Genomic DNA, 14,390 nt, shown 5'->3' with positions numbered 1-14,390 from the left:
AACATAAAAAAAGACATAAATGAGGTATCGCTGTAACCGTACTGACCCGAGGAATAAAACCGCCTTATCAATTTTACCGCACGTGGAACGGTGTAAACGCACCCTCCAAAAGAAATTCTTGAAATGCTGGATTTTGTTCATTCTGCGTCCAAAAAAATCGGAATAAAAAGCGATCAAAAAATGTCACGTGCCCAAAAATGGTACCAATAAAAACGTCAACTCGTCCCTCAAAAAATAAGACCTCACATGACTCGGTGGATCAAAATACGGAAAAATTATAGCTCTCAAAATGTGGTGATGCAAAAACTATTTTTACAATAAAAAGCGTCTTTTAGCGCATGACAGCTGCCAAAAATAAAAACCGCCATAAATAGTAAACTAGCTGAAGAGCCCGGTGCTGCCCGGGCATAGTAACTAACTGTGGATAGTTATAACAAATTATAATTATCCTCCATCCCTTAGTCCCGTGCCCATATACCCAACATACCTATCCTCCATCCCATAGTCGAGTGCCCATATACCCATCATACATATCCTCCGTCCCATAGTCCAGTTCCCATATACCCATCACACATCCTCCATCCCATAGTCCCATGCCCATATACCCATCACACATCCTCCATCCCATAGTCCCATGCCCATATACCCATCATACATATTCACCATCCCATAGTCGAGTGCCCATATAACAATCACACATCCTTCACCTCTCAGTCTGATGCCCATATACCCATCATACATATCCGCCATCCCATAGTCCCGTGCCCATATACCCGTCATACATATCCTCCATCCCATAGTCCAGTGGCCATATACCCTTCACACATCCTCCATCCCATAGTTCCATGCCCATATACCCGTCATACATATCCTCCATCCCATAGTCCAGTGCCCATATACCCATCACACATCCTCCATCCCATAGTCAACCATTATGACATCATAATGAGCGGCGGGGCTTGCAACCTATGATGACATCAACGTCGCCATGACAACTATTATGACATCATAATGAGTGGCGGGGCTTGATACACACACACACTTTTTCCCCATTATGTAGATAGGGGCAAAATTGTTTGGTGTATTGCAATGCGCGGGGTTAAAATTTCGCCTCACAACATAGCCTAGGACACTCTCGGGGTCCAGAAGTGTGGCTGTAGCTGCGACGGTGCGGATGCCAATCCCGGACATATATACATACACACACTTGAGCTTTATATATTAGATCAAACCCCCCTTTATCACCCCCTTAGTTAGGGAAAAATAATAAAATTAAAAAAATGTATTTCCATTTTCCCATTAGGGTTAGGGCTGAGATTAGAGTTAGGGGTGTGTTGGGGTTAGGGTTGGAGTTGGAATTGGGGTGTTTCCACTGTTTGGGCACATCAGGTGCTCTCCAAACGCAACATGGCGTCTGATATCAATTCCAGCCAATTCTGCGTTGAAAAAGTCAAACGGTGCTCCTTCCCTTCCAAGATCTGCCATGCGCCCAAACAGTCTTTTACCTCCACATATCCACATATGGGGTATCAGCCTACTCAGGACAAATTGCAAAACAACTTTTGGGGTCCTATTTCTCCTGTTACCCTTAGGAAAATAAAAAATTGGGGGCAAAAATATCATTTTGTGGGAAAAAAAAAAGATTTTTTTATTTTCACGCCCGGGCGTTATAAACTTCTGTGAAGCACTTGGGGGTTCAAAGTGCTCACCACACATCTAAATAAGTTCCTTAGGGGGTCTAGTTTCCAAAATGGTGTAACTTGTGGGGGGTTTCCACTGTTTAGGTACATCAGGGGCTCTCCAAAGGCAACATGACACCCGCAGACCATTCCATCAAAGTCTGCATTCCAAAACGTCTCTACTTCCCTTCCGAGCCCCGACGTGTGCACATACAGTAGTTTTCTCCCACATATGAGGTATCAGCGTACTCAGGACAAATTGGACAACTTTTGGGGTCCAATTTCTCCTGTTACCATTGGGAAAATAAAAAAATTGGGGACTAAAAGATCATGTTTGTGGAAAAAAATGATTTTTTTTATTTTCACGCCCGGGCATTATAAACTTCTGTGAAGCCCTTGGGGGTTCAAAGTGCTCACCACACATCTAGATAAGTTCCTTGGGGGGTCTAGTTTCCAAAATGGTGTAACTTGTGGTGGGTTTCCACTGTTTAGGCACATCAGGGGCTTTCTAAACACGCGGCATGGCGTCCAATTCCAGCCAAAAAAGTCAAATGGCGCTGCTTCCCTTCCGAGCTCTGCCATGCGCCCAAATAGTGGTTTACCCCCACATATGGGGTATCAGCGTACTCAGGACAAATTGCACAATAACTTTTGGGGTCCTGTTATCCTTGGAAAAAAAATTGGGGGTGAAAAGATCATTTTTGTGGAAAAAATAAGATTTTTTAATTGTACGGCTGTACGTTATAAACTTCTGTGAAAACCCTTCAAAGTTCTCACCACATATCTAGATAAGTTCCTTGGGGGGTCTAGTTTCCAAAATGAGGTTACTTGTGGGGGGTTTCCACTGTTTAGGTACATCAGGGGCTCGCCAAACGTGACATGGCGTCCGATCTGAATTCCAGCCAATTTTGCATTGAAAAAGTCAAACGGCGCTCCTTCCCTTCTGAGCTCTGCCATGTGCCGAAACAGTGGTCTCCCCCCCCCCCCCACATATCAGGTATCAGTGTACTCAGGAGAAATTGCACAATAACTTTTGCAGTCCAATTTCTCCTGTTACCCTTGGTAAAATAAAATAAATTGGACCTGAAGCAATTTTTTTGTGAAAAAAAAGTTACATTTTCATTTTTTTTTTCTTTTTAAACATTCAAAAAATTCCTGTGAAGCACCTAAAGGGTTAATAAACTTCTTGAATATGGTTTTGAGCACCTTAAGGGGTGCAGTTTATAGAATGGTGTCACTTTTGGGTATTTTCTATCATATAGACCCCTCAAAGTGACTTCAAATGTGATGTCCCTAAAAAAAAAAAAAAAATGGTGGTGTAAAAATGAGAACTCACTGGTCAACTTTTAACCCTTATAACTTCCTAACAAAAAAAATGTTGGTTCCAAAATTGTGCTGATGTAAAGTAAACATGTGGGAAATGTTACTTATTAAGTTTTTTGTGTGCCGTATCTCTGTGATTTAAGGGCATAAAAATTCAAGGTTGGAAAATTGTCTCCAAATTTCCGTTTTTTTCACAAATAAATGCAACTTATTTGAATGAAATTTTACCACTAACATGAAGTACAATATGTCACGAGAAAACAATGTCAGAATCACCGGGATCCATGGAAGCGTTTCAGAGTTATTACCTCATAAAGGGACAGTGGTCAGAATTGTAAAAATTGGCCCGGTCATGAATGTGTAAACCACCCTTGGGGGCTAAGGGGTTAAAGCATGTGATCTCATGTTGACTCCCTACGAATTGTGTGCCAAGATTGTGATGAGGACGAAGGAAGAAAACTTCCAAATTCTTATGGGTGGGAAATCTTCCTTTGGTCTTGACTGGATGTGATCACATGGGGTCCCTGTGCAAGAAGAATGGACCTGAGTGCTCATTCTTTTTGCAACCTTGTTAAGAGCCTTTTACCCATAGTGAGATCGCTAGCGATCTCTCTAAAGCGTCACCGATTTTGTGCGCAATAGCGCTAGTGATCTCGCTACATGTGACCCGTACCTCCGACTGGCCCCCTCGCTGGATATTGCTGATCGCGCTCGAACGTCCTGGGCCATTTTCTCCTCGTTGGCATCCCGCTGCTGCCGACTAGCGACGCATGGACGTAGGTGGAAGTCGTCATCGCTGCCGTGTGACAGGTAAGAACGACCGCCGAGCCTCGCTGGATCGCTGCTGCATTGCTGGTGAGATCTGCCTGTTTGGCGGCTTACTAGCGACCATTTAGCGATGCACCAGCGATCCTGACCTGGTCGTATCGTCCGGATCGCTGGTGCATTGCTAAATGTAACGGCACCCTAATTAGAATTAAAGTTTGCACGACTTTTACTCTAGATTTTTTTTTTTTAAGCATGCCAGATCTTATTTTTGCTCAACCTGGGCGAGGTTTTCATTATCCAGATGGTTTCAGCTAATTCATCAGGAGACTTTTTGAAATGTTGCAAAATCTTTGTGCAGTTATCCTCCAGCACCCTAGGACAGGTTTTGGACTCAACTAATTTGATTTTGTGTAGTTGAAAATTAATGTGACATTTTAAAATTTATTGAAGGGGTCATGTGGTCAAGAACAAACAAGTCGCATATTTGTGCTAAACTGAGCAAACACTTTGCACCATTTGATTAATTTTGCAAAAGATCCTTCAGCACAAAAAGAATGCTGAATTAGGCTGATGTGCTCTCGCACAGAGACCAGACTGCTTGCACGGTAACCCACTGCATTATTGTGGTACCAGGATCTCGCACCAGGGCCCTCTGGAGTATGTATAACTCGCACATACCCTCCGGTCCCGGCTCAGATACTGCCGAACCCCTGCAGGGCGCAGTGCGTGCGCTGGGGGGGGGGGGATTCATCAGGCTGATTTGGACCGGACAACGCCTTTAAAAGATTGGCTGCAATGACAGCTGCATCAGTGACATTGTGTCTGTGCCAGGAGAGACAGAAGAATACTGCGGTAGAGGTCACTTCGTTCTCCCCGCCGGAAGAGGGGACATCAAATACAAGCGGTTTGTTGGGGGACAAGGCAGCAATGTGGAGATATGTTGGAGGTTTTCTCATATATATTTTTTTCAATGTAAACAATGCCGTGAGCCCATTTTTATTATAAAAAGAAACAATCCCTCGTTTCCAACTCTTATTAAAGTGACTGCATCCATAGGGAGAGATGGAGTGAAATCCCCTGCCATCTGTTTTAGTGAACGCAGTCAATAACAATTCCGGGGTCTTTTGGTAGAGCCCTGCATGATGCCAGTCCTCTATCATTTCTCTGGCAAATATGTGAAGGATTTGACAAGGTGTCCCCCGCGGTCTGCCGCTGACCAATGGATGCTGGGTAGGTTCATGCACTTTAGTTGAGGGTGTTGCAGTCAATTCTTTCATATATTTCCGATGAGAATAAGAGAAATTGCAAGAGACAGAGTTCTATAAAGAAATAAGGTGAATCATGTAGGCTCGGTTCACACATACATCAGAGCCGCCGTTCTGGCATGTTGCACTTTTTCCCATTAAAGTGACTGACACGCTAATGGATCCCCTTCTAGTCCGTGGGATCTGTTTGGCGCTGTTTGCTTTTGAATTGATTTCTTGGTTCTGTTTTTCTGTTCCTATAATGCACTTGAAATGGAAACTTTGAGGCGTGCTGGTATATGCGTCACTGGCGGTGTGAGTCAGAGATCGGCGCCTTTCTGGATTTTAGAACGTGGGCCCCATTCATCAAGGAATTTATGCCAGAACTTTGCCATAAAACATCTTGAAATATTGCAATTCGTTTGTGCAACTCTAAGCTGTGCAAAAATGTTGTGTTATGGTGGATTTTATGCCAGTCTTGGCTGGCTTTGCCAAAGCGGGTGTTGGATTGGACAGAGGGTGCGTGGTGGAGCCCTACTGAACTATTCATAAAAAATGACACCACTTTAGCGGCATAACTTATGGCAGAGATGTCCTCCAGTCCCTTGCTGGAGTAACATTTCTGGCGGAGGCTCAGAGGAATTCATGCTTCTAATTTATTGGTTTGTCCAATGCCTCTGCCGTTACTATACTCCCCCATGATTGAGAAGGGTTGTCGGAATAGCGGATAACCCCTCTGAGCCTGATAGAAGTCATGCCGGTCTTGATAAGCTGGATGGTTTCTATAGGGAGAGACCTGACTTGTCTAAAACTGCTCCAATTGATTGACTGGCAGCGGAAGAGTTTCGTCTCTTCCAGTCATCGATCCCAAAGCAGAATTTTATACGCAGGTTCTGTGTCTGTAGGAAAACCACACCCATTTTTATGCCACACCTTTTCCTCATATACAAGTAGGGGCACCAAGCTGGTAGACAGTCGCGAGCCACAATTCAGAGAACCGCGAGCCACAGGTCGGGAACCCCTGATCTATAGAGTAATATCCGTAAAGAGATGTGAGGCCCAGGACAAAACATAAGGCAAACTCAGACTGTACAGGAGGTGGCACAGGGCACATAATCGGGCGTCTAAAATAATGAGGCACAGAACACATTTCGGGCTCTGACCTGGCATTGGTGCAGTCCTGGCACAGCACACATAGGATATACTTGTAACTTGGTACATTATGGGGCACAGCACACAGAGTATACGTGGTACATTTCAGGGCACATTTCAGAGCACAGCACGTGGGGACACGGAATACTAGGTACATTTTGGAGCACGCAGCACAGGCCAAGGGCATACTTGGGACATTGATTTCAGGGCACACATGGCGTCTGGCTCTGAACTGGCGTTGTGCACTCCTGGTACAGGACACATTATGGGGCACATATAGGGTGTAGATGGTACTTTTCAGGACACATTATGGGGCACATATAGGGTGTAGATGGTACGTTTCAGGACACATTATGGGGCACATATAGGGTGTAGATGGTACGTTTCAGGACACATTATGGGGCACAGGCAGCACACATTGGGACACACATACTTGGTACATTTCAGGGCACACATGGGGTCGGTCGGGCTCTGACCTGGCTTTCTGCACTCCTGGTACAGGACACATTCTTGGGCACAGCACATATAGGGTATACTTGTAACTTGGTACATTATGGTGCACAGCACACAGAGTATATGTGATACATTTCTGGGCACATTTCAGAGCACAGCACGTCCGGGGACACAGAGGGCATACTAGGTAAATTTTGCCAAAATGTACCTAGTATGCCCTCTGTGTGTCCCAACATGCTGTGCCCTGAAATCAGTGTCCCAAGTATGCCCTGGACCTGTGCTACGTGCCCCAAAATGATTTTGGGGCACGCAGCACAAGCCCAGGGCAAACTTTGGGACTTTGATTTCAGGGCACAGCACGTGGGGACACACAGAGGTACATTTTGGGGCATGTAGCACAGGCCCAGGGCAAACTTGGGACATTTCAGGGCACATTTTGGTGCAAGTTCAAGCAGCCGCACTCACACATGGTGTAACTGTTATGTCACCGTTTTGGGCTCTGACCTGGCGTTGGAGTGGTACTGTACACAGGCAGGCTGCGTCTGAAGTAAGCAGGGCTGTGGAGTCGGTAAGCCAAACCTGCGACTCCGACTCCTCAATTTCCCTTCCACCGACTCCACGACTCCAACATATATTGCTTATATTTAACCCTCCGTCAGGAACAATGGATCTGACAGGCGCAGCTCTTCTACTTTCATTTCTCCCTTCTCACCAGATTTTCAGGAAACCCCCTCCCTCTTGATAGTCTCCTGGCTCTAGCTGCTGTGTGAAACCTGATACCACAGTTGGTCTGCAGAGCTTAAGGAAGGAAAATATAGCTGTGCTGGCTTCTCAGGCTCTTTGGTCCCGAACACATCACACTTTATAAGGTTGGTATGTAATGTATTTAGTCATTACTATTGTTTATTTAGCTTGTTTTATGAATGGATAGAGAAAGGTTTGTGGATATTTCATATAAATAAGGCAGATTTTCTTACAAATGAAAGTGTACTTCTCAGGAGTTTTGAAATTTGTGTATATCAAAGTTATTACTTTTATGTTGAGTAAATGGGTTTGTTTTGCACCTGATAATGTGTAGACTCTTTTATTACATCCCTATGAAGGTCTCTGATCACTTTTAGATCACTGAAATTGAGAAAATTAGATATTCTAGGCATTTTTCTAGCCTGCGCTTGACAGGCACATTGTTCCATTATGAGTTAGTGCGAATATTGTTCCTGACAGAGGGTTAAGTGAAAAATTTATTGTAGTACAATGTGAACATCAGACATTTAGGCTATGTGCCCACGTAGCGTTTTAAAACGCTCACTAAAAACCGCACTCCTTCCCAGAAATCGCGCGTTTTTTTCCGCGCAATTTTACCGCGATTATGATCGCGATTTTGCCGCGATTTTCGTGTGCGATATTCAAGCACTTTCCAAGCGATTTGAAGCATCGCTTGGAAAGTGATTGACAGGTTGGTCACACTCGTCAAACAAAGTGTTTGACAAGTGTGAGCAGCTTTTTACTATTGAGGCCGCCTATGCGGCCTCAATAGTAAAAGATAGAATGTTAAAATGCTAAAAAAATTAAAAAAAATCGGGGTATATTTACCTTCCGGCGTCCCGCGCTGCATTCCCGGGCCTCAGCGTTCCCAGTAATGCCTTGTGAGACCTGTGATGACGTAGTCTCGCGTTGCTATAGCGATCTCGCGAGACCACGTCATTACAGGGCCTTCCCGCAAGGCATTACTGGGAACGCTAGGCCGGGAATGCAGCGCGGGACACCGGAAGGTAAATATACCCCGATTTTTTTATTTTTTATTCTTTTTTTTTACAGGGGTATGGTACCCAGGGCCTGGAGGACAGTCTCCTCTCCTCCACACCGTGGGTACCAACCGCACATGAGACGCTTAACTTCCCGCATGGTGGGCATAGCCACATGCGGGAAGTAAGTGGTTCTCATGCATTCCTATGGGTGCGGAATCGCGGCAATTCTTTGCGATTCCGCACAAAAGAATGAGCATGCTGCGATTTTTTCCGCGATGCGATTCCGCCGCGGAAAAAAGCGCAGCATTAGCACAGCATGTGCGGAATGCCATAGGAATGCATGGGGTGCGTTCTGTACATGACTTTTAAATGTTTTTGCGCCGAAAATTGTGGCAAAAACGCTTAAAAATCGCTACGTGGGTACACAGCCTTAATCATTTTTATGATACAATAATCAAGATATTTAGATAGAACATAATATATATTTATTGGAATACAACTTTAGAACACAAAACTGTAATAAATTGTAAATATGTAATACACTGTATAATATCGATTACATATATACAGTATATAAATCTATAACACTATGTAATAAACTATGTAAGTGGCAAAAAAGTTTTCAACAAAAACATACTAAATAACATTTGTACAGTCTATGAATTTGTTCTAAGAAATAGAATTGCCTCCATCAGATCCTCCTTCATAGATGACCTCAAATCTGACCTAATAATTTTAAGGCCAGAGAACAACCTCTCTACACTAACTTGGGTTGGAGGCAAAGCCGTAACCACATGGGCAACATTTCTAACAATTTCCAAGTATAAAGGAATTGCCTCGTGCACAGTCAGTTTTGATGAACGGTTGAATTTTTCTTTTTCTTTGAGAGCAAGTGAAACATTTTGCTGAAATATGGTCAATCTGCTTGCTATAGGAGACAGAATGAAATCTTTTTCCTTGCAGCAACGCTTTGCCTGCTCCATATCATCCAAATACTTGTCAAAGTCAAACTCCTCATCTGATGAGGATGAAGATATGGCAGCAGTAGCACTGTCAGGACCAGCGTCGGACTGGAACACCTTGGGCCCACCAGAGAAAATCATTCTTGGGGCCCACTATGTAGCTGCATAGAGTTAAATACCAGACCACCAATTGTGCGGTAAAACACGCTAATATCTATAATAATCTATTATATCTATAATATAAGGTTGTACATGTCTTAATTATGTAGCAGGAGTTGGGGTAGCCCCCTCATAGAATATAAAGCAGCCCCCTCATAGAATATAATGTAGACCCCTCATAGAATATAATGCAGCCATCTCATAGAATATAATGCAGCCATCTCATAGAATATAATGCAGCCATCTCATAGAATATAATGCAGCCATCTCATAGAATATAATACTGCCCCCCTCATAGGGTATAATGCACCCCCTCATAGGGTATAATACTGCCCCCTCATAGGGTATAATACTGCCCCCTCATAGGGTATAATACTGCCCCCTCATAGGGTATAATACTGCCCCCCTCATAGGGTATAATACTGCCCCCCTCATAGGGTATAATACTGCCCCCCTCATAGGGTATAATACTGCCCCCCTCATAGGGTATAATGCACCCCCTCATAGGGTATAATGCACCCCCTCATAGGGTATAATACTGCCCCCCTCATAGGGTATAATACTGCCCCCCTCATAGGGAATAATGCACCCCCTCATAGGGTATAATACTGCCCCCCTCATAGGGTATAATACTGCCCCCCTCATAGGGTATAATACTGCCCCCCTCATAGGGTATAATACTGCCCCCCTCATAGGGTATAATGCACCCCCTCATAGGGAATAATGCACCCCCTCATAGGGTATAATACTGCCCCCCTCATAGGGTATAATACTGCCCCCCTCATAGGGTATAATGCACCCCCTCATAGGGTATAATACTGCCCCCCTCATAGGGTATAATGCACCCCCTCATAGGGTATAATGCACCCCCTCATAGGGTATAATGCACCCCCTCATAGGGTATAATGCACCCCCTCATAGGGTATAATGCACCCCCTCATAGGGTATAATACTGCCCCCCTCATAGGGAATAATGCACCCCCTCATAGGGAATAATACTGCCCCCCTCATAGGGAATACTGCTATATATAGAGTTAGATAGATATAGATAGAAAGATAGATGTAGAAATAGATATAGAGATAGATAGTAGATGATGGATAGAAAGTAGATAATGGATAGATATAGATAGAAAGATTCATAGAGATAGATATAGATATAAAGATAGATATAGAAAGAAATATAGATAGATAGATCGATAGGTAGATAGATATAGAGATAGATAGAAAATAGATAATGGATAGATAGATATAGAGATAGATAGCTATAGATAGAAAGATATAGAGATAGATAGAGATAGATAATAGATAGAGATAGATAATAGATAGAGATATACAGATATAATAATAATAATAATATAGACATATATAGATAGATATAGAGATAAATATATATAGATGGCTATAAATAAAAATAGATATAGAGATATATATAGAGATAGAGATAGATAGATATAGAGATAGATATAGAGACAGATATAGAGAGATAGATATAGAGATAATAGCTAGATATAGAGATATGTATAGAGATAGATAGATATAGAGTTAGAAAGATAGATAGATATAGAGAGAGATATAGAGATAGATAGAGATAGATAGATGGATAGATAGATATAGATGATAGATATAATAGATATAGAGATAGATGGATAGATAGATAGATAAAGAGAGATAGAAATAGATAGATAATGAGATATAGAGATAGATATAGAGATATAGTGTTAGATAGAAAGATAGATATAGAGATAGATAGATATGGATATAGAGATAACAGATAGAGATAGATAGATATAGAGATAGATAGATATAGAGATAATATATAGATAGCTATAGAGAGAGAGATATAGAGATAGATATAGAGAGAAACAGATATAGATATAGAGATAGATATAGAGATACAGTAGGTAGATATAGAGATAATAGATATAGATATAAAGATAGAGAGCGGTAGATAGAGAGAGATAGATATAGAGATAGATAGATACAGAGATCGATAAATAGATAGAGAGATAGATATAGATAATAGATAGAGATAGATAATAAATACAGAGATAACAGATAGATAGAAAGATATAGAGATAGGTAGATATAGATAATAGAGATAGCTAGATAGACATAATAGATAGATATAGATATAGATAGATATAGAGATAGATAGATATAGAGATAGAAAGATAGATATAGAGATAGAGCGATAGAGAAAGATAGATATAGAGATAGAAAGATAGATAGAAAAACAGAGAGATAGATAGAGATAAATAGATAGATATAGAGAGATATAGATATAGAGATGATAGATATAGAGAGAGATAGATACAGAGAAAAGATATAGAGATAAATAGTTAGAGAAAGATAGATATATAGATATAGAGATAGAAAGATAGATATAGAGCGATAGATATACAGAGAGAGATATAGAGATAGATATAGAGAGAAATAGATATAGATATAGAGATAGATATAGGGATATAGATATAGAGATAGATATAGAGATAGAGCGATAGATAGCGAGAGATATAGATATAGAGATAGATAGATACAGAGAAAAGATATAGAGATAGATAACGGATAGATAAATAGATAGATAGGTATAGAGATAGATATAGATATTAGATAGAGATATATATAGATAAAGATAGATAGATATAGATGGTAGCTAGATAGATAATAAATATAGAGATAATAGATATAGAGATAGAGTAAGATAGATAGATATATAGATAGACATAATAGATAGATATAGAGATAGATAGACATAATAGATAGATATAGAGATATATATAGAAAGATATAGAGATAGATAGATATAGAGATAGATGTAGAGATAGAAAGATAGATATAAAGATAGAGCGATAGATAGAGATAGATATAGAAATAGATAGATATAGATAATAGAGATAGATATAGAGATAGATAGAGATAATAGATAGAGATAGAAAGATAGATAGATATAAGAGAGATATATAGATAGATAGATACAGATAGAGAGAGCGAGAGAGATATATAAAAAAAAAAAACAAAACACAATACTCACCTCTCCTCCTCGTTCCCACGCTGATCCCGGCTTCAGTGTCAGGAGCTGCCCCCTCTGCCAGACACACAGCGGGTGCGCGATGTAGTGACGTCATCGCGCACTGGCTGTGAGCCAGGAGCAGAGAGGACTGAGGGCGGCGCCGGCCCTGATGCAGAGCGGCTTACTGGGCTGGGGGCGGGGCCTCTGGGGGTGGAGACCTGAAATGATATTCACTGCTTCGCAGTGAATATTCATTTCTCTTTAGCAGCGGGGACAGGGGCTCCTGCCTCCTGACACCCTGCTGCTCCGCTGGCAGGGGCCCCCATAGCAGCTGCATGGTGTGCAACACACCACTGGCTGGGGGCCCCTGGAACAGCGGGGGCCCTAGGCAACTGCTGGCCCTGTATGCCAGCAGGTGCCAGGGCCCACCAGAGAATCCACCGGTTCTCCGGTGGGCCAGTCCGACGCTGGTCAGGACCCAAGTCCTCTTGTGCCTGGCAGTCCTCCTGTAGGCCACTCATCCTAACTGCTACCTCAGTTAGAGCTTCTTTTCCTTTAGTAAGCTGTTGATCATCAAGCAATATACGATGACTTGGGTCCACATAAACAGCTGCCAGAAAAATTTTATTTTCCAATAGCTGTGTCTCTCTCCATTTCATTGAAGCAGAAATGCCATCTGCGATTAAATCTCTTTGGGACAGGCAAAATAGCAAGTTTTTCCACGCCCTTATGAAAATGCCAGGAGTTAAATCCTCAGCTTGTAATTTTTTAGTCACGGTAAATAGGTGATTAAGCAATTCCTTCAATTCAGCCACCTGTGTCCATTGACCTTCATTTAGGGTTACCTGAGGGTTCGCCATATCTACAAGAAACGGTTTTAGCCAGGATCAAAACTAGGGGGGGGGGGCAGAACCTCATACTGTTCCACAGAATCTCATACTGCACACCTCAGCTGCTGCAGAACCTTATACTGCATACCCCTACACTTGAAAATAAAGCCTGCACCTTAAAGGGAATCTGTCACCCTTTTTTTGCCCTATTAGCTGCTGGCATAGACATCGGGGGCTTATCTACAGTATTCTGTAATGCTGTAGATAAGCCCCCGATGTAACCTGAAAGATAAGAAAAACACGTTATATTATACTCACTGAGGTGGGCGTTGCTGTCCAGCGCCTCCCTTCTTCATGCGATGACGTCCTCTTCTCCCATCCTGTAATGGCTCCGGCGCAAGCGCACTGCTCTGCCCTGTTGAGGGCAGAGCAGAATTCTGCAGTGCACAGGCGCCACACCTCTCCCGACGCCTGTGCACAGCAGGACTCTTCTCTGCCCTCAACAGGGCAGAGCAGTGCGCTTGCGCCGGAGCCATTACAGGATGGGAGAAGAGGACGTCATCGCATGAAGAAGGCAGGCGCCGGACCGCCCACCTCGGTGAGTATAATATAACGTGTTTTTCTTTTTCAGGTTACATTGGAGGCTTATCTACAGCATTACAGAATGCTGTAGATAAGCCCCCGATGTCTATGCCGGCAGCTGAAAGGCCAAAAAAAGGGTGACTGATTCCCTTTAAGATGTGGTGAATGCAGTCTATTCCAACTATCAATTGATGTTGATGTGTTACTGAAGATGAGCAATGCCTGTCCTGGGCGTCCTTTTGGGCAGCTATGAGGTGTACCTGACTGGTGCTAAAAAAAAAAAAAAGAGTGTAAAGGGCATGTCACACTAAGAGATATCGCTAGCAATATCGCTATAACTAGTGACGTTATAGCGACATTGCTAGTGATATCTCTGTGTCTGATACTTACCTACGACCCGCTCCCCCGCTGGTTATCGCTGATCGCGCGAGAACGTTCAGGACTGTTTCTCGTCGTCAGCTTCCTGTGGCGCTTCCGGCT

Source organism: Dendrobates tinctorius, unplaced genomic scaffold (assembly GCF_039654945.1).
Source record: "Dendrobates tinctorius isolate UK_male_01 unplaced genomic scaffold, ASM3965494v1 ptg000263l, whole genome shotgun sequence".
Taxonomy (NCBI): Eukaryota; Metazoa; Chordata; class Amphibia; order Anura; family Dendrobatidae; genus Dendrobates; species Dendrobates tinctorius.
This window is presented reverse-complemented; position numbering follows the sequence as displayed.